This window comes from Callospermophilus lateralis, unplaced genomic scaffold (genome assembly GCF_048772815.1).
Source record: "Callospermophilus lateralis isolate mCalLat2 unplaced genomic scaffold, mCalLat2.hap1 Scaffold_193, whole genome shotgun sequence".
In the NCBI taxonomy this organism is placed as follows: domain Eukaryota; kingdom Metazoa; phylum Chordata; class Mammalia; order Rodentia; family Sciuridae; genus Callospermophilus; species Callospermophilus lateralis.
Window position 1 is genome coordinate 2,018,403 of NW_027512944.1, and position 20,970 is coordinate 2,039,372.

A 20,970-nucleotide genomic window follows, 5' to 3' on the forward strand; every position below is an offset into this window, starting at 1 on the left:
GCCCTTCACTCAACATATCTGACATTTAGGGATTAGTCTGTACAAACAGATGCATTCTCTGCCTTGAAGAATTTTATGTTTTAGTGAAGACAGGCACAAATAAAGCCAGATTATGAAGACTGGAATAAATACTTAATCTTTCAGTGTATATTAAGGGCTTTTGTGAAACCATGACCTCACCTAATGGTCAAAAGAAAAAGCCAGAAATGAAACACAGAATAACTAATGTGGGGAAACTCTCAGATTGTGAATTTAAAAGAGTTGTCTTAAGGAAGTTCAAAAGGCTTCAAGAAAACACAGAAAAATTTCAGTACTCTAATAGAGAAACTGAACAGAAAGATATGAAACCAATTTTTTTAAAAAAATACTTGTTCTGAAAAAGGAAGTTAAAATATGATGGAATCATATCATCAACATCAGGATAGATCAGATAGAAAGAAGAATTAGTGAGTTTGAAGATCTGTGATTTGAAAATACAATGAAGAGAAAAAAAATAGAAGAATGAGGAAGAATGAAAAAAAATCCTATTGATAATTTGGAATATCATTAAAAACAAATATTTCAGGTTTTGGAGCTCAAGAGGAATTTGAGAATGACAAAGAAGTAGAAAGTTTATTCAAAGAGAATTTAGCAGTAAAATTCCCAAGCCTAGAGAAGGATAAAAATATCCATATACAGGAATGTCATGGTCACCACTCAGATTTAACAACCAAATCTACCCAAAGAGAGATTATGATCAACCTTTCATAGATGAAAGATACAGAGAAAATTCTCAAGGCTGCAAGAGAAAGAAACAAAGAGCACACAATTTACCTGACAGCAGGCGTCTCTGAAGAAACCTTACCATCCAGGAGAAAGTAGCATGTGATTTTCACAATACTTTAGGGAAAAAAAAAATCTGCCAAACAAGAATACTCTACCCAGCAAAACTGTCATTCAGAAATGACAGAACTATATTCCCAAACAAAAACTGAAAGAGTATCTGTACCAAATCTGTTGCATAGTAAATAATGAAGGGTGTTCATTAAATTGAAACAAATGTTAATAGGTAAGAACTCTAGATCTATTTCTTAAAGTTTTGTTTGTATAAACAAACTCATGGAGTTTTCATCTCTATAGTCAGTTCTTTCTTTGCAGATATTTGATATATAGGCCCAAAGACCATGCTTGGGTAGTAAGCATTTCAGTCACCAAAATACAACATATATTGAAGATAACTTTGCATCGCCAACAGAGAATGTAGAAACGAATACCCTGATTATCTTAATATATTAACTGGCTTTCTTCCCCAGAAATCAGAGTCCAAGACATGACTAGAGATAATTTATTTGAAAAAAACAAAAAATGACAGAGGACATGGAGAGGAGAATGGAATGCTGAAGAGAAGGAAATGGGCCCTGAGGTTGGGTGAAGCTAACATCATGGCGGGTGAATTGGCTGCCAATGCTTGCTCATACTGACACTCTGAGGTATCATAAGAAGATGCCTCACAATGGCTCAACTGAAGTGTAGAGAGGGGGACATTTAACCACTCTTCCATTTCCCAATTTCCAGATTTTTCCCCACGGGCTATGTGACAATTGACTTTAAATGTCAACTTGACTGGGCCAGAGTGCCTGGGTGTTTGGCCAAACTTGATTCTTGTTGTTTTTGGATGAGATTAACATTGAAATTCATAGAATGAGTAAAGAAGGTTGCCCTGCACAATATTGGTAGGTATCATCCAATCAGTTGAGGTTCTGTATGGTAAAAAAGGCTGGCCTTCGTCGTCCAAGTAAGGGAAAATTTTCTTGCCTAATGTCCTTCAGTTAGGGCTTTTCCTGGTTCAACAGCAGACTGACACCTTCTCACTTCAACTTTGATATCAATTATATAGATCATGGACTTGCAAGTCTCTTTAATTAATAAAGGCAAATTAATTCATATTTAGTTATTAATTATAAATTTATTAATAAAGATTAATAAAATAATTTTAATAAAATAATTTATTTATTTATTTTTTAATTGGTTGCTCAAAACATTATAATGCTTTTGACATATCATATTTCATACATTTGAATCAAGTGGGTTATGAACTCCCATTTTTACCATGTGTACAGATTGCAGGAAAAAATAAATTTTAATAAAAATAAAAAAAACTGATTAATTAATAAAACCAATTCCTTCTACTAAATGAATCAATAGGTAGATAGGTAGATAGACCCTATTTATGATTTTTCTCTGGAATATCCTATTACAGATTTTTCAAGTTTCCTCTAAGCTGGGTATTATCTGAATCCATGGCAGATACATGTAGGTGGTGTCTTTATACAAAATACCTATGGCAGAAATAGAAAATTAGATAATACATTTCAGATAGAAATATCACCTGTATAAACCCTTGTAAATCTGTGGGAAGCTCATTTGCTTCAGTAATAGTTGGATTAAAAGGCAGTTGGAGAGGATGTGAGATGTTGCACTACAGGTATTTGACATATTATAAATCTAAATTATACAAAAGAGGTTAAACAAGTCAGGTTGGCCCTTTCATTCTCATAGGTAATATTGAAAAACCAAGCATTTTTTTTGCCATTTTAGTGTTTTTTTTCCTCCTCCAAAAAATCTGATTCTCAATTTAATTGAAGTTTTATGTGAGAGATCCACCCTAGATACTATTATTATTGGAACTCAAAAGCATCAATGGAAAGAAAGAAAGAATTAGTGGAAGGAAATAAGAAAAAATGCAAACAGAACATGAATTGTTTTTGTCTTTAGTGACAGGATTTTTATGCAATGCATGATTTACTAAAGGAATTTGAGCCTATTAAATCAGGGCAAGAGAGAATGAAAATTCATATCCTGTTTATAATGAGGTTTTGAAAATGATGCCAATTCATTAGATAGTAACTTGATGAATATTTATTAAGAATGTACTATACTCCAGAAATTATGGTATGTGGGATACATTAGTGAATTAGATAAATACACTTCTTTCCCTTGTGAAGTTTGCCATCTAAGGAGAGCTGCCAAGAACTTATCCTGGGAGCAGCTGCTGTAAGACCAGTGAACAGGGAACATTCTTCCTAACAACTTTCCTATGATCATTGCTCTTAAGGAGTAAAGAGCTTATATTCACTTGTAAGAGCCAAATTACACACTCTTTGAGCTTAGATAATAGAAATTTAATGACAATACATTATTAATAACCACATTTTTAAAAGAAATAAAGAAAAAGAGGGAACTTTGATAGCCACAATCAATTCTCATTACAAAGTAGAATCTTTCTAAAAATTAGGGTCTGTCTTATGAGTATCTACACAATATGGAGAGTTTAGTGGTCTGATGTTCTTGAAATACACATTGTAGAAGTTTTGTCATTAAGGCAGCTTAGTTACTGTCTCTTCTGCTTCTGTACTTTGCTGACTTCAACTAATTGCTTCTCTTTGTAACTCTTATTGGGAGAGGGTGATTTGGCTGCAAATCATTCTTTAGAGAGAGGTTTTTACCACTTCCCTTCTAGGTTTCTGTGAAGTTTCTCAGACAGCAGCATATGCTGTGGCAAGGATAGGTGAAATTGCTTAATGCAACATTCCACATTTCCGAAGGAAAGATCATCAGAAAATGGTAGACCTCTACTTTGCAGAGAGACAAGATGTGTGAACACACTCATTCATTTCCTCTTTCAGTCTCTCTGGAAAACAAAAATTAAAGCATCCAAGTTGAATATATGACTCTGTATCAGGAACTATTCAAGAATTAGAAAAAGCAAGAATTTCCTTCCTTGTTTCAGTTTTATCTTCTCCCCAAATATGATTATCACTTCCACTGAATTGGCTCATAAAAGGTTATCCATTATGTCATGGGCACTGAAATAAAATTTCACAAAAAGCTGCTTACTAGAGAAACTGTTGGATACTTCTGTGCTTCTCCTATTTGGTTTTAACAGATCTCAAGTCTAATTCCACAGCTATGATTCCCTGTATTGTTTTTTTTTCCCAAAAATTTCTCTGAGTTTCTAGAATATGCTGCCTCACTCTTTACTTCTGTATTTCTGTTTTCCTATCTGATTATTATGAACAAAACTAGGTATAAAAGACAGTTGTTTCATTGATTTTCACCAAAAATATCATTGACATTCTAGCTGGATTGGGGTTGGTTATGCTAATGATTTTAGGGGACCTGAAGTGAAGTCAACCCAGAGAGCAATGATCTTCCCTAAACTTGCTCAGTCTATAATAATTAACCCTATCCACTATCGGGCTACATCTTTCAGTAAGTATTCTGAATTCATCCAAAGTAGCCCTGTATTCTTATTTCTCAGCTTTTCTTTAAAATGTTTGTGGTAGGCAATTTCAAAGGTGGCTCACTAGGAGCCCAGTTTTCTGGTATTCACATCCTTGTGTAAATTCTTGCCCCCAAGTGTGGGCTGGGTTTATTAACTCAATGAAGCAAATGATCCTGAGTACCATAATTTAGTTTAGGATTTTGCAGCATTACAAGGGTATAAGAATGACCCATATTCACCAGAAAATATATTTGGAAGTTTGATCTTTTTGGAGGCTAATGATATGCAGTTGGAAACTTTTTTCATAATGCTGGAAAATGGAAGTCAAGCTCAGCAGCCAGTCAGCCACCTGATTGCCACATAAACATCTTTACAGTGTGCTGCATTATCAAGCTATGATGATCAGTAGGTCAGGTATATTCGAATGCATTCTTGACTTACAGTATTTTCAATTTACAATGGAGTTTTCAAGAGAAATCTGAGAAATCTCCATTATAAGTTTAGGAGTATCAATAATGAAATGAATATGGCAGAAATGATGAACTGTCACTTCTGACATTAGGATTTTATAAAGTTGTGGCTTCCAAATCGTGTGCTTTCTCACACTTTCTCTAGGATTGCTTGCTTCAGGGGAGCATGCTCCCAGATTATTAGAGCACCATGGCAGCAGATAACTAATATGGTCTTCAATTCAATTGATCAAATATTGATTGATCACTTTTAAGATTAGGCTTTAAGTACTATTCAATATGTTGAGGGTAGAAAGAATGGGAAATTGTATTTTCCCCTCAAAGAGCATCCAATCACATGAACATAAATTAGAATTTAGGTAAATAGAAAATAAAAAGAAGAAATTCGCTCAAGGGACTATGCCACCATTTTTTTTTCTTTTTCTCTTTTCAGCCTTGTGTGTTCTGATGCCCATCAGTTTTATTAATGTGCTTAGTCCAAAGGTAAGTTTTATAGGAAAACCTAAGGGCATTCCTTGTTCATATTGTCAGGTAAGCAAGTGTCTCGATTTAGCACAGTTGTAGTAAATAACTGGGACAAGAGTATCTTAATTTTTCCTTCTGGTATAAAGCTTATATTTGACAATGTTGTTTTGTGCCAAACATAAGAGGCTTAGCCAGCAAAAGAAAAATCTCTTGAGATAGCAGTGTGTTGCAAGTCTGAGCTCAGCATTAGGAGTTGTTCCCTGGTTTTCTTTGTTTTATTGTCTACTGTTAAATGTGTTAGATTTGAGATTACACTGTTTCACCAAGGAGCTCAGGGGCTTGGACAGAGCCTTGCTAGCAGATTGAACTCTGTAACCTTATTTTTTATTATCCCCCGAGACTCTGTGCTCCAGACATATGACAGTTCTTGCACAGTCCCAGTGTTCCAAGACAACTTTTACCTCCTAGTTCTTAGAATATTTTGTTCCATTTGTTTGGAATAGTTTTCTCTATTTACCTGGATGCCTCCATATTCTTTATCATTCACGTATCATTTTTTCCAGGATGCATTTATAAGATCATTTAGAGAACTCAATGTTTCCCTTCCACCATGGAATCATTTGCATATTATTAAATTGGTTTCTTACATGTTAAGACCAGAGACTGAGTCTCAAAGATCCCAAAGGTTATACAGATTATATTTACTCATAGATGTACTTTCATTTTTTGTTTTTTGAGAAAAAATATAAGAAAACAAAATACTTGATATTGAATATTTTAGGAACTTGGGATTAAAAGTTTTCATAACCTTCCAGGGTTTCTTATCGTCTTATAAAGGGATAGCATCACAGCTTGTAGTAAATGACACATATGTGGGATTTATACTGAGGACCTAGGTCCATTTACTGAGGGAACATTTTTCTTCCACGACATCTGTCACAGTTGTTGGCATATCTTATGAACTCAGCAAGTAACTAAATAAGTGAATCAGTGAGTAAATAATTTAATAATTAATTAATAAAAGGTTACACTCTGTATAATCAAGGCAATGCCCTCTTTCTCTGATATCTTCAAACTATTTCTGGCTTTGCCTTTTGTAGGGAGCCATTCATCAAATTTCTGATGAATAAGTGGATTCCAAATAAGTCATAGAAAACCAGCATAATCCCACTTAGTCCTTTGTACTTCTTACCTCCCCACTTATATTCCCAATCTCCTTCTCATAAGAACGTTTCCCTCAACCGCCATTTTTTAAAACTCACTGTTGTTAAAGGTAGGACATTTTTTTTTGGCAAGAGACCACAGCCTGACGCAAATAAACTTAACATTGAAATTGGTTGGCTCATCTGACCTAGAAAAGAGTTTTAGGGATGACTCCAGACAATACATAGCTTCTAACTCTATTTTTCTCTTCTCTCTTAATGTCAGTATCTTCTTGGACCTGCCTTCTATTGTGTAGGTGTCCTGCACAGTGGGTTCTGTTCATACTATTTAAGGTTCAAATTAAAATAAAGACATAGAAGAAGAAGAAGGAGAAGAAAAACCAAGTAAGACTTGCTGCTGATTGATCCAAGGATAAAGAATTACCCATGTTGGAAAATCATGCTGATCAGGAGATTCTAATGGTCTCACACGTGGGTCTAGAAAGCTTTTGATTGATTGGCAAATTCTTGTAGAGTCCCTTGAATTTGAAAAGGAATTTCAAAGAAGCTGGTTGTGAGTAGGTTAGCATGAGCTATTCTGAATACAGAAATCAATGAATATCTAGTGCTCTTTCCTACGTGCCAGGAGGCACAGAGAATAAGCTGTGGTCTATGTCACAGAGGAAATTACAATCAAGTTTTGATGACAGATCCTATAATTACTGTATAAGTAAGTAATTATCAATAAAAGTTAAATGTAAAAACTAGTGTTCATTAGTCACATACAACTTAAAGGACATTCCTAATATCAAAGCAAGAGAAATTTACTGTAATAGCATACTATGGGCATGCCTTCAAGCAGAAGATAGAGCTACTGCTTTGAAAATCCTGAAATTAAAGGCACCTTAAGTAGACATTTTAAGTCTTGTGCAAATTGTCCTTGGCCGCGTGACAAATCCCGGTAGCGTATTTATAACTTATTAGTTATCCCTTAATGTATGATCTATATTATACACTGAGAAAATAATGACAAGTCTGCAAGTCAACATAAACAGGACAAAAGGGGGAAAAAAAGATCTAATCTGCTGGCAAAGCAATTGTTCTATGATAACAAGGACAGAATGGAAGTGCACAATGGTTTTCTTGTTGCCTCATCTGTCTAAACAGCTGTAAAGCTTATGCTTTTATTTATTCTTTTGAATGCTGCTAGCTTTGAAACTCCATTGAATAGATTAACATACCCATTGTCTTTCTAAATTGTCACATCTCACTGTATGTGGCAGAATGATCACCACAACCATTTCATTTCAGATTGCTAAATGTGGGTGCTTTTCTAGGCAGAGGGCTGAATGCTCTGTGTTTAATTGGATTATATGGCCAACCAAACCATTAGGACATGAAAGGGAATGTCCCTAAATCTACCATTTGGAGGTATATCCCATGAAGATGGCACATAACTTGCAATTAACTTAATGCCATGTATTTAACACAATTGATGATTGCCAAAAGCTTTGCATTCTGCTAGATATCAGCTTGTTAAGCATTTAATTTACTCCTGAAATAGACAGTCCTACTTTATTTCTATTTAAAAGTAGAAGCAGACTGTTTCTCTCTCTCTCTCTCTCTCTCTCTCTCTCTCTCTCTCTGTATTATAGTTCATTTATTTTAAAGTACAGGTGCTATCTTTGCAAAACTGATTCAGGAATATTAAATAGAAACCAAATAAATCTTCTTGTAAAGTTTTTATTTTCTAACATTGCTAATTACTTTAAAATAATTATTAAGTATCTTAAATATCTTCATATGCCAAGAATCTTTTGTTTAGATGCTTCCTGCTATCCAAGCAAATTCTTTTTTACTTCTTGGATAAGCATGTGAGGAGGGAATAGACTTCAGAAGCATTTTTTGGATCACTTTGGGAGGAGTTCTGCAATTTGTTATTGTTAATAAAGCTGTGAGGTTTCATGATAACCTTTTAAAAAATATAACTAAGCCAAAGGTTTCATAAATTAAACATCAATGCATTCAATATATATTTATTAAGTAACTTTAAAGAGGGAGTTTTGGCCAAGGGGCTAATTTCATGATTTTTAAATTCATGGAAAGGCAGGAACATGTGTACTTTCTTCATTTTGGTTTGGTACCAAGTACATGTTGAGAATTGCTGGGTCAAAGAGCAAAGAGAGGTGCTACACCATAAAACTGAGAGTCAGTCACCCTTGTGTAGTTTTTTAAAGATCACTCTAACGTGGCCACGGAAATTACACCTGGAAGGCATAGGTCCTAGAGACAGATGACTTGGCATGCCACACAAGGGTTGTAGGAAAAGAATTCCCAGGGAACCAGTTCAACCAAGTAGGTGGGGCACCAGGAAAGGGAGTTACTTTATGGGCTTCCGCACCTTTATTGGGGAACAGGGGAGTACACAACCAAAGGTAATAAAATGATTTATTTGATGTTTCTGAAGTCATTAGGTCATAGTCAGGGGAAGAAAAAAAAGGGGACTTGTGGTAGCCACCAGCTTTACCACATTGTCCATCTTGTCACCTGGGTGGGAAGTTGCGGCCTGTTTTGGGAGATGTTGAGACATCAGGAAAGAATGAAGTTTCCAAAGTTTTGTAGTTCAGGTGCTATCTTTGCAAAACTGATTCAGGAAGAGTAAATAGGAAACAAATCTTCTTGTAAAGTTTTTATTTTTTAACATTGCTAATTATTTTTAAATAATTCTCAATATCTTTAAAAAACAAACAGATTTGAGACTGACTGGATTATTATCCTTGAACCACCAATATCATAGAAATAGACTCCCCTCACTCCATCCTGGGTACTTTCTCCTATTTTATGCTCATACAGACACTTTTCTGATAAGGATCACAGGGTTTAGAATGGTATTTAAAGTAAGAAAGACATTCTTGATATTTGTGAACTGTGTAACCTTGAGCAAGTAAATAAACCTCAATAAGCCTTAGATATCTGTATCCATCTCCAGGGATCCTCATCTCTATCTCAAAGTGGTGTAATGAGGACTAAATGAGCAAATGCTCAAAATAGCACCCTAGTAGGCGCATAAAAATAGATATCACCTATTGAGATCTTATCATTACTAATAAAAGACCATAACCTTAGTTTAAAACTCTTGGGATCAAATATTTCAGAATCCAGAAGTGTATCCAGATTCTAGAAAGAAAATACTGAGCATAGATTGATATCATATAGTGCCAACATATTAATTATTCAATATTTTTTTAAAAAATATTAAGACAGATTTAAAAAAAAAAATAATACTACAATTGACTCACATCTTTTCACGTCAGGTTCTGCCATAAAATGAGTTTAGGTCAGGTCAGATTTTGCAGTAACAAGTTGTTAAAGTGCATTATTAAGACACTTTTATTTCAGGTTGGAAATTTCTTATATATGTTTTATGGTAGGTAGCATATTTTAAATGCTTGGCAAACACCTGACTTTATCTTGAGTGTATAATAAATGCTCATCCCTTCTTGACCTTTGTTCCTCTCCCCTCCTAAAATCTGGTCCATTTTTACTGCTGCTGGTCAGTGTGCTCGAGTGTCCTTATAGAAAAGCTGTTTTGTTTTAACAGGAATTCACACAAGACATTGGACTTCCAAACAGCCTATCCTCTGGGATTTCCTTGTTATTCTTTATACATTGTCATCTTTCTTCCATAGTCTCCTAATTCCCCCTTGCTATGAATTTTGGACATTTTTCACATGTTGCTGTTGAACCTGGGGATATTAATTCCTATCTCTGGTGTTTACCTCAGTGAGTGAAGTTGGATTCATTAGAAATTTTCTCTAATAAAAAGACTTTCCAAATGCTGCTATCATTTTCATACATTTGCAGAGTAAATAAAGACTGCAGAATCAGTTGATGGTTGTTTTGGTATAAAGAATACACCTGTATACATATGTATGTACAGAAATATGTGCATACAACCATATCTGTATACCATTATACACATATATCCATATGTACCACACACATAAACCATTCATCTGTGTGCACATGCACACACATACACAAACTCATACACTTATATTTTTTTCTCTCAGGGATATATACCTAAGACATGTCTGAGATGTGTTTTTATGACTTATATTCACTGGAAAACTCAAGCATTGCTTGAAGGTGCACCTCATATTACCCTACAATAAAGGCAGGAACAAAGCTACTTCCTATGCCTTTAAAATCTCCTTTGTTGAAGGGAAACTCATGAAAAACAAAACAAAACAGAACAAAAAAGCACTCAGTGGATATTTAGAACAGTTTAGGCATCATAATAGGTTCTATTCTGGGTCACTTTGCACACCCAAATTGTTTTCTTGAGACTATTAACAATGTCATGCTGAGCAATTTAATAAACACAATCAGTGGTAAAGCCTGTTACTTTTGTTTTATTGGTTTGAAAAATCATGCTCATATGTATCTACCCATGGTATAAGGCTGCTTCCTTAACTAGAGAATCTTGAAGAATAACTTCTGCATGTATGATAAGGTTCTTTTATTCGTGGGTGACAGAGCCTATTTTGCAGTTTCTATTCACACTCAAATTGTTCTTGAGGAACAATTCAGGCATCATTTTTGTGGGCCTCCCACACTCTGAATAGGTTAATCGCCAATGTCACCTTCACAGGGCTATTCTTTGGATAGAGACCATTAAGGGAAATAGCATTTCAGTAAGTGCCATATTAAAGTTCTAGCCCAGAGCTCTGCCTGCCTTTGGGTCCAATGTGTATGAGTGGGGCTGAGGGACTAGGAAATAGTCACACTCTCTCCAAGATGTCAGTACAAGGGTACCTAGTCATAAAGCTGCAGGGTGAGAAATGAGGGGTTCTTGGAGGGATCCAAAGAGTCTGAAGGAAGTCCCTGACTCTTCTGCAGCTACGTTGGAATATCCCATTTCCTGCTAAGTCTGGTATGAAACATCCGGGGTGCAATAACAAGGACATGATATTGAGAAAAAAGGGCTGTGATTCTGTCTATCAGGGAGAACAAGCTTTTTATTTTTTTTCCTCCTTAAGAGGAGATTCAAAGGCTACATTCCAAGTGTTCTGCGGTTCAGTTGTTAGTTTGGAAGATAGTCATTTCTGAGATTTTCTGGTGCCATCCCCCACATCTGAATTACTTGGTTCCTAGGGTGGGTGTGTGCTCAAGGACAGATAACTTTGCCTAGGATGGGGAAGAAAGTTAATCCTGTTTTCCCTAAGATTGGGGAGAGGAAGAGAGAGATTAGGGAGGAGGAGGGAGAGAGGAAGAAAAAGAAATGCCCTTTTAAAAATAAATTGAGATTAGTGTTCTATCTGATGTGTGAGGGGTAAAGATTTGTTCCCAAGATGTAGGCTCTCTATTCATCTCAGAGATTGTTTCTTTTCTTTTCTTTTTTCTTTCCTTTCCTTTCCCTTCCTTCCTTCCTTCCTTCCTTCCTTCCTTCCTTCCTTCCTTCCTTCCTTCCTTTCTTTCTTTCTTTCTTTCTTTCTTTCTTTCTTTCTTTCTCTTTTCTTTTTTTTGGAAAGTCAGCTTACTCTTTATTGCTTTAGAAGGTATGGGGCTCAGGAGCACTTAGTGGGGTTTGTCTGGTTCCTCTTCACCATCGCAGGCTTCTGGCTGCCCAGGATGGCACTGGCTCTGTGGATGGCAGCCATGCGCAGGTCTGGGCAGTACTTGTTTTTGTGAGTCCTGTGCCTGATGCTGCTGAGTGTGGCCCGTGTGTTCTTACTGATGGTTGTCTGGATATAAGAGGTAGCTTTTGCTGGCTGGATCTGTGTTTCATGATCACCACTAAGCCTTTGCCATCCGCCTTGGGCTCCACGCCCACAGTCTTGAGGTGAATCAGCCGTTGTAGTGGAGGTTGCAGACCTTCAGTTTATTGGGCTCGGTACTGTAGGTCTGCTTATCTCTCTTGATCAGGAAACTGGAGCAGTACCACAGGACGATCCACAGCAGGTGCAGGGACATGAAGAAGGCTCCTCTCACTGTGATGACCAGAGAAAGAGCCAGAGATTGTTTCTTTTGCTGAGAAGAATCTTTTTAGTTTGAGTCCATCCCATTTATTGATTCTTGATTTTAATTCTTGTGCCAAAGAGGTCTTATTAAGGAAGTTGGGGCCTAATCCCACATGATGGAGATTAGGGCCTACTTTTCTTCTAGTTCTTCATTTGCAGGTAGATGGATGGAGTTAGAGAAGATAATGCTAAGTGAAGTTAGCCAATCCCAAAAATCCAAATGCCGAATGTTTTCTTTGATATAAGGAGGCTGATTCATAGTGGGTTAGGGAGAGGGAGTGCAGGAGGAATAGATGAACTCTAGATAGGGCAGAGGGGTGGGAGGGGAAGGGAGAGGGCATGGGGTTAGAAATGATGGGGGAATGTGATGATCATTATTATCCAAAGTACATGTAGGAAGACATGAATTGGTGTGAATATATTTTGTATACAACCAGAGATATGAAAAATAGTGATCTATATGTGTAATAAGAATTATAATGCATTCCACTGTCATATATAAATTAAAAAAATAATTAAAAAATACGTTGAATGTCAGAGCACCGAGGGCCATATTCACAACCTAAATTGGGCCACTGTTACCAGTCTCCTATCTTCATTCCAACCGGCCTTCTGTTCTTTCCAATAGTTCTCCAGCCACCCTTATTCATGAATCTTTTGGTTCCTATCTTGAATCTTGCCTCTGAACTAATTTTCCTGTCCTCAGTGTCTTATTTCTCAATATCTGTGTCTACGAAATGCTGCAAACACCAAGCAAAGCTGCATTAATCCTCAGGAAATTGGCATGTTTATTGACTGTAGATATAAAAATGATAAAACTAGTCATGTTTCCCTTTTGATTTTGGCTACCTGGAAATTCTGAGCTAACTGTTCAGGTTAATCAGGAGTCTAAAGACGTGTGACTCTAGGTACATTTTTTGGTGTCTCATTTATATCTCAATATAGGTCTAAAGCTCATATTTGAACATCTATGCCTTTCCTGGCCCTGATATTTGAACTCACTTTCTCTCCTCTCATTTTTGACTCCATCTGAACAGAACTGGATTAATCATAACCTATGTTCCTATTGTACTTAGTTTTTCTTTTTGTACTTTTATTGCATGTGATCCTGTAATACAATGGATTCTTTGTGGAATCAAGCAAGGTATAAATAAATGACGAGTCAGTGATTCCTTTGCAACAGGAAGAAAAACAAATATAAAACCGACTCGGGGGAAGGAGATCTAAATTATTCTACATGAAAAACTAGTTTGGGGGATGAGGTAGCATTTTCTGGGAATAATAAGAAGAAATTTGTATAGGGAGATGGGAAAGAGAAAAAAAAATACAGTTACCATGGATAAATTCTCTGTGTAGGAAATATCCATTGATTTGTAGGAACAGTGAAATCTTATATTCAATATGAGGATTTTCTTCCCCAAAAAGAATTCCAATCTGCTTGAGAAACCTTTAGTAAATTCTGCTACAAGAATAGCCTGGAATTAATAGCTCTTGGAGAAGAGGATGATTTCTACAGTGTACTTGACAAGCAGTTGAGACAGAATGGCAGGAGGACAAAGGAGAGGTGGGATTGCTAAGAAATGATAAAGCAGGTGATAATGGGGCCCCACAAGGAAATTGCAAGTCTCCTTGCACATGGGACAGGGCTCCAGGCATTGCTGCCTTCATTCTTTCCTTTTCCTTTGCCTATTTCTTTGCTTCCCACATCTTTCATTTAGTTCTTTTCAACTAAAGACTCTGTTTAACATTTTATACCCAAGGAAACATGTATCCTAGAACTCAGATTTTAGTAAAAAATGTAAAAAAGTAAATTTAAAATAAAATAAGTAGTAAGTCTATGTTTAGTGCTAAAAAACAAAAAACAAAACAAAAAAAGCAACTATCCAGTTTTGAGAGTAAGAGATTTAAAAAAAAATGTAAGGATATGGGATGTGAGGTTTTTTTTTTTTTTTTTTTTTTTTTTTGTTGTTGTTAGATGACTTAATTTGTTAAACCATAAAATGTAGTAATTGAAAAAAAATAGAAGACTGTCCCCAAAGCTACTGGAATTTGGGACATCAAACATCATTTCAATACTTATTCTCATTTTCTGGTGTTAAAGTTGGCAAGAAAGCAATTGAGTTCATGCCTGTGCATTGTCTGTTGGGGCCTTGGTTCTGTTATATTGCTATTTATTTACACAAAAGTTGATGTCTATGAATACAATCGGCATCTTAATCATCTTTTAAATGCAAGTATATTTGTTTTTTTTTCATAGAAAAGAACAAAAATATCCAAATCTGTATATTATCATTGACTTTCAATCATACTTCATTCCATGTATCAATCTTTGGTGTTTTAATTTTTCTTTTTTAACTTTTTCATTTTTCTAAGTATTTCCTACGATTTCTTTCCAGGGATTATTCTACTTGTACCTTTCAAAGTTAAAAGACTTTATATTGTTTTTGTAATGAGTGAAACAGTTTTGATAATTTCTGGTTGTTTGGGTGAATTACCCTTTGAGTACCCCCTCTCTGTCTAGTGACCTGCCTGAGTAACACATTCACTCTACCATCACCAGAGAGAGAAACCAGGAAAAGGCTAGAACATGAAGTTTGCTTTTAGACCATGAGCTGAAGTATTATCTCTTTGTAACTTGTTTTTAAAATGATATATAATAATAATAATAATAGCTCCTGTTTTCCTTCTATGCATGTGTTTCACATATATTTACTTTATTTAAGAACCTGTCTATATAAATATTCCTGGTCCTTACTAGGTGAAAGAAAGGAATTGAAGCTTAGAAAAGTTAAAAATTAAACATTTTCATAGGTAGGTTATGTCAATGAGAGGGAGATCAAAAAGAAAAAAAATGGATTGGTACTGACCTTTGGATTCTGTGGGATTTATTCCCTTTACTGCTATGCTATGGTATTGCTCTAGGTAAAGATAATGATAAGCTAACATTCAAATAGCTGAGACTCTTCCAGGACTTTCCAAGGGTTGGTATTGAGAAAGTGCCAAGTGAAGAGAAGGGACTATGCCTCAGTACTCTTACAGAAAATGGGAATTTCTAGGTTTGCAAGAAATCATTGAAAGATATGCTGAGTGTTCAGTTCAAGTCATTGTACCATTGAGCCCTCATGACACCTTCCTCAAAGTTGTTGTAACTATCTTGCTTTGCAGATTAGAAATTAAGTTTATAGAGAATTTATGTGGCCTGATTCTACCTGAGTCAGTGCCCTTGCACAGAGCTAAGTCTTTATTCTCTTAAGGTAGAGGAAAATTAACTCTTTGTAGAGTTATTATTATCCACTGTAAGCACTAGAGGTAACTCAGAGTGACTAATGAACACAGGAACTTACGAATGATCATGATTCCTGTTATTATTATCACCTCCATCATTTAAAGCTGTCTCTCTTTTCTCCGCATCATTCTAAGGTCTCCTAATGACATGGCCCTTGTTTATCACACAAAGTGAATCATCACTCATGGTCATATTTTATTTGAGCTCTCTTTAGATAATCTATATAAAGAGATAAGCTCTCTTTATTTTTGATAATCTCATTATAGGAAAAAAAACTGCTATTACAAGTGGAATATATTGGAAGGCAATCTGGAGATAAATGAGACAAGTGTTTCATAAGTTAAGAAATTGTGGCAGCAATAAAAGTGCTCCTCTCACATCTCTAACTGCAGGAAACCTACTTGACTAAAAGTCTCAGCTGCCACACATTATGAGATGCATTGCAGATTTTGCATAGAGAGGTGGTGTTTGCCTTAGGTTTCTACGAGCCATAGACTGAAGCTGGCAGAGATTCTAAGGCAGACTCCTTTGTAGAAGATATGGGGCTCTTCTGATTGGCAGCTTTGACTCCTGGACACATTGGATCTGACAGAACTATTTTAGAGCAGGATTGTAGTTTAACGCTTTTCTGAGTCATTCCCCCCCCCATGATTCTCTATTTCCCAGGGGGTGAACCTTCACTGAGGTCTGGTGGAGCATCTGGTCTCCTCTATTTTATCTCAAAAGGTTTTTGCTGAATTGATCTCTTATGTATCCCACCATCTCCTAGTTTGTGCCTGTGTCAAAGAAAAATGTACCATGTAGAAATTCTCCAAGATTTGAACCTTCAACTCCAGTTAACATTATCTTTGAAAAATTCACTTATTCTTGATTTTTCATTTAAAAAAAAACTGGAGAAAAGGACACAGCAGATGACTCTTTTAAAGGCTTTTATTTTATGATTCTAAAGCTATCAAATTCTGTGTATAATATGGAGTAACACATTGTATGTTATATTATGGTGCTAGATTATTGTGGTGCTAAATGGTTATTGTGTGTGTGAATTATTTTTTGATCTAATAACAAATATTATTTTATCAGAAAAAGCAAACATTACTTTGATATTTTTCTCATGAATAACAGCATGTAACAAAACAACAGAAAAGCTCTTATCTTTGAAGATTTGCCATCATTAATACTTGGATTCAGAACTATTTATATGATTTTATAGTAAAGCATGCAATTCTTTCCTAATTGGCTTTTCTCCCTCTCAAATTAAAAATACTTTAATTAAACAAAGCTACATATTCATTATCACCATCAAAAGCTGGCTTTATATTCAGCTATTCTATTTGTTTAGGAACTAGTGGCAATAGTAGCAAAGTTTAAAATCCAATCATGGGGAAAAAATACAATCCTGCTCCTAAGTAGATTGCTTCATTCTAAGTCAATACTTGGTTCTTTGAAGGTACAATAGCTGTATTATTCACTTAAATAACAAATAGATCAAATATAGGATTTAAAAAAAAAATTTATAGTTGTAAATGGACAGAATTTCTTTATTTTATTTATTTTTATGTAGTACTGAGGATTGAACCCAGTGCTTCATGCATGCTAGGCAAGTGCTTTGCCACTAAGCTGTAGCCCCAGCCCAAATATAGGATTTTTAATACAGAAGAGAAAGGTTATGGGTTTTGTGCTATAACTACAAGGAGCAATAGTTATTGTTTTTCCTTAATTAAGAGACACATGCTGATAATCCATCTTTATCAATGGAATGGGACATGAGCCTAAGAAATGAGTAGATTTAATCTGAAATGGAGTGTTGAATTTTTCCAGAACCTCTAATGTATTATCTCTGTGAAGGACTATTTTTGATAATCTTGTTTTAAGGCTATGATCAATGAGAATTTAAAGAAGGCTTTAGCAGTAATTGGATTTTCTTCTCTTGAAAGAGGTCACACTGGGGAATAAATGCATTAATGGAAAAGAATTTTTGAAATTAGGCACTTGATAACATTTTGCATTAGTGTTTAAAACTTTTGTTTTCAAAAGGCTTTAATGCACAGTTTTTCAAGGTCTTGATATGATAGCATGTCTAACCTTGATAGACAAGAAAGGAAGAGATGGTCATTTCAGGTTTCAAGGTGTCCCAAATAAAAAATGCAATGAAATTTTGCTTAGGAAGTTTGTCAATAACACATTTATTTAAATCTACCCTAGCTGTGAGATGCACATGCAAATTTTATTAAAATAATTTACATTTTAAACATTTTTTTTCACATTTGCAGATTTGTACAAATTTGGGTACTATTCAAATGAACTCAGGAAGAAAACAGGTGTATCATTAGCGTCCATGGAAATCAGATCCAGGAGAAAAGCCATGCCTGCTGTCTGGTGGGAGTTAACCTGTCCAGGCTCACTTTGTGGTCCGATTAGCTCTCTCTTCGGTTTGAAAGAAATTGATTGCAAAAATATAAGCCACCTTTCCAAATGAAAGTAGAAATATGAAAGCAGGCATATGAAGCCAACCCCACTGAGTGAAGAAATGTATCCCATCCTTCAGTTCCAGAATGAAGGCTGAAATATTTAGCACTACCACAGCAACAGCGACTCAGTCTCATTTGGCAGGTTCCACTTAGATATCAGCAATTACTGTCAATGTTTTAAAATTTGATTTAAAAAATATGGTTAGCTAAGACTCTTGTCATTTTTATATGTAAACACATTTGTAAGGTAGACTGAATCTCTCCTTCTCCAGGACTAGAGCTGGGCTGTCATTTATTGAATATTGAATGTTTTTATTTCAACCAGAATGTTCTTCTCTGCCTATATAGTTTTTCTACATATTGTGAATATATTTCTCTTTTCTCTCTCATGAGTTGGCAATTTTTTTAATGTTTGTATGTGTGCAGATATTTTAAGTCATTGTTGAGCAGAATCATTTGGACTCCTCCCTCCTTAATACCAGTTGCATTCTATTTCTGTGATCACATCAAAGTATTCTATCAATAAAGTAACTTCCATGATTTAGATTTTGAATGTCCCACAAAGGCCCAAATGTTAAAGACTTGGTTATCAGAGTACTACTACTGGGAGGTGCTATGACCCTTTAGGAGGTAGAGCCTGATGGGAGGTCCACAGGTCATTGAAGGTGTGCTCTCAAAGGGGATATATAGAATCCTGCTCTTTCTCTTTGCTCCATGGCTCATAATGTAAGTGTCTGGGTTCTGCTGTGGACTCCAGCTATAATATGCTGTCCTTAAGAGATCCAAAGTGATGAACCCCTGGCCTTGAACTGGAGCCTCCAGAACTATGAGCCCAATATAATTTTTTTTTGTAAATTGATTGCCTCAAGTACTTGCTATAGTGATAGGAAGCTGACTAATGTAGTACTTTACAAATTAGAAAGGGCAGATTTCTTTTTGATGCACTTCCAATTAGATCTTCTGCCGGCTTAACTATCATTTATTTGAATAAAGTATTTTCCCTTAAACAAAGTTGAGCAATAGCCCTGCCTTAGCTTTGGTTATCATAATGGTTTAAAATTTATTATGTCGTCCCCAAACCTATAGCCTCCTTGAGTCCAAATTTACTCTATACTTTGCCATGTATCATCACGTTTTCTTTTTTGCTTCCTTGGTTTCTGACCTTCTCATGCTACTGCCAAATTTAGAGGTCAAACATCTCTTCTACCTCCCCTATGACAAAACAAACAACAAAAACAAAAACATTCTAGTCAATTGTTTTTTTTTTTTTTTTTTTAAACTTGGGCATTCTCTGCCTTCCAGTCCCTTATTTGGTTGTTGTTGTTTTTGTTTTGTTGTTTGATTATATGGCACGGAATAGCCTACTCTACTTATTTCTTTAGAATGTTGGTATATTTCAAACTCAATTATAGTACTACTTAAGAAAGTAGAGAACACTCTAAAATTATACTTGTTATTTGTAGTAGTATTTGCATATTTAGAGAATATCAGAGAGTAAGCAGCAAATTGTTTGGAATATATTAAACACTTTATAGACATAACCATGTTGGATGAAAGCCACAATATCACCTAAGTAAATAATCCAGTGATTGAGGATCCTCTTTAGATATTACAAATTGGCCATTAATTGATCACATTCATATAGATTGTGTTTTATTTAGCCACAATTTCCTTAGATACACTAAATATCAGAAGAGTTTATAAAAATACAACAAATGCCTTTTTTTGGTGTACATAAATAGTAGATATGGCAACACCAAGCACAAATTTCTATGTGGTTTCAACTGACAAGAGGAGGAGTTCATTCCCCTTCCTGCTGTACTCTGTACCATTCTTTGTTTATTTATAACTTCTCCTCTTTGCTTATTTATATTCTTTAAGTCCAGTAAATATTTGAATTTTTGAATTCTGAATCAGTCCTTTTATGTTATTTATTACATTTGTATCAAAAAGTTCTGGTAGTTTTACCTTGTAAACTGGGAGTTGGCAACATTTTCCTTTAATGGGTCAGATAAAAACTTTGCAGATGGTAGGTCTCTATGGTAAGTGCTTGACTCTACTATTGTAGTCCCAAAGCACCATAGACAATATATAAGCCATTGGGAAAAACTGTATTCTGTGCAACTACTAACAAAAGCAGGCAGCAGCCAGGTCTGGTCTACAGGCTAGAGTTTGCTGCATTCTGCTTTAGACAATTATGTGCTAAAATGTTTTGTCTAGAACATTCTTTCCATGAAGTGTTTCATGAAAAGTAGACCAATGAGTACAGAGAATGAAATATGCACACCTCAGAGGTTTCAATTCTCTGCAAAACTGTGCTATTAAGAGTATCTCACTTTTACCTTCCTTATTCCCAATCAGATTGGATATAAAAATCTTTACATTTAAAAATTCTCAATATCTCAAGGTACAACCTGAGCTATGGTTTTCAGTGAAAGTCTTTTTTTTTTTTTTAAGAAAGAGTGAGAGAGAGTGAGAAAGAATTTTTTTAAATATTTTTTTTTTAGTATTTGGCGGACACAACATCTTTGTCTGTATGTGGTGCTGAGGATCGAACCCAGGCCGCACGCATGCCAGGCGTGTGTGCTACCACTTGAGCCACATCCCCAGCCCCTCAGTGAAAGTCTTGAGTCAACCACTGCTTCTTGCCTCCTTCCGTGATGGTTCTGGTTCAGTTTCTTGGTTTCCCTTTCCATTGTAGTGTATTACTTTTTTATTTTGCCAAGTGATGTGTTCACATAATAAAAATTGAGAATTCACAAGATACATCTAGTGAAAAGCAGATTCCTTCCTCTTAGAACTCCAATCCCTACCTTAGAATCAAATGGTGTTAGATTTGTAACTTTCAACTG

The 20,970-nt window shown here is 35.4% G+C and overlaps 1 pseudogene; it reads right to left on the minus strand.

Moving 5' to 3' along the window:
- Positions 1-11,911: 11,911 nt before the first annotated feature.
- Positions 11,912-12,317, minus strand: LOC143390220 (large ribosomal subunit protein eL28 pseudogene; annotated as a pseudogene).
- Positions 12,318-20,970: the final 8,653 nt, after the last annotated feature.